Source organism: Olea europaea, unplaced genomic scaffold (assembly GCF_002742605.1).
Source record: "Olea europaea var. sylvestris unplaced genomic scaffold, O_europaea_v1 scaffold2005, whole genome shotgun sequence".
Taxonomy (NCBI): domain Eukaryota; kingdom Viridiplantae; phylum Streptophyta; class Magnoliopsida; order Lamiales; family Oleaceae; genus Olea; species Olea europaea.
In genome coordinates, this window is record NW_019237930.1 from 79,292 (window position 1) to 80,744 (window position 1,453).

The following is a 1,453-nucleotide window of genomic DNA, read 5'->3' on the forward strand; positions in this document are numbered from 1 at the left end:
AGGCATTGATGGAGCGACGAGGGTATACAGTGGCTTCCGTGTATCCAATCTCTTCCTAGGAGCACATTGTAACTAGTAGGACCGTCTATTACAAAGAAGACAGTGGTCCTGGTAGTCGTACCTATAGTTATGTCTAAAGGCATAACTCCCTTAGCTGAAGTTGCTCCTCCATTGAAGTTAGTGATGATGACTTCTGTAGGAATCATATCACCCTCTGTCTTTGCGAACTTTCTCATCATCCTGGATGGAATGGTGTTTATAGCCGCTCCATTATCGACAAGCACCTTTGCCACTGGGATGCCGTTAACTAGAGCTTTAACGTATAATGGCCTCAGGTGTTTTGTCAATTTCATGGCTGGCCGTTTAAAAACAACCTTTTCGGCAGCCTCTATTTCTACTTCTTGCTTGTTTTCTATCGAATTATCCCCCTGTGATAGGTCGACGTATAGTATGTCACGCTGATCCTCTGTCTCCCGAATTTCTTTCTTACTTCTTTCTAATGCTTCCTCATCAGTTATCCAACCTGTGGGAGGGGGCATTATCTTTGGAGGTGACCCATACTTTTCAGAGCGAGGTACTCTCTTCTTCCTTTTGGGTGTCCCGTATAGTACGTAGAAGTCGAAAGGACGCCCAGATGGCTCCCCCAACAAGTCTACTTCGCGAACTCCCTCTTGGTGTAGTTGCTTAAACAGAGTGTTGCGCGATACTCCCCTCTTTTTCCTTTCTGCTTCTAGGTCGATTTCTTCTTCAATGTCTGTCATCCCATCGTCCTCTTCATCGTTGTAGGCCTCTCCAGAAGTCTGGCCTTCTTCACATACCAGCATGCAGGCTTCTCCTTCGCTGTCCTCCCTCTCTTCTTCCTTTTCTTTATTCTTGAATTCATTGGCCAGTAGGTAATTATTGGCCACGACAGGAGGCAACGTACCGAATTGGATAGCAAGGGGCTGATCTGGATCTTCTTCATCCTTTTTGTCCCTCTCAAACCTTGACCTCCTAGAAGAGGTTTCTGGCAGTTCCTTCATTGATTCATCTGTACCAGTCTCTTTACTACTTTTGAGGACGTTTTGATTGGCTACCTTGAGTAATAGAGGCGCTTTAGGATGTGGCATTCCTTGTTGCTGCCTCATCATACGTCCGTAGTTTCGCTGGAAACGCCTTTGCTGGGTCCTAGTCATCTCATCGAAGGGTATTGCCCTTCCTGCGCTGTATTGGAATGAATGTCATACATTTGGCCGGCGAGGTTGCGGCCTAAATGTTCTTCCAGTGTCTGCTGGTCTAAACTGCCTTTCAAAAGGTGGTCCTATATAAAATGATGTACCTCGCCCTCTGCCAGACTGAATGTTTGGGAAGAAGGAAGGGCGATGAGGATGCTGCCATGTCCCTGGTTTCTCCGTGTCTCCATTTACTTCCCTTTTACACCTTGAACACAGGACGTTTTCGTCCTTTTTTGGTT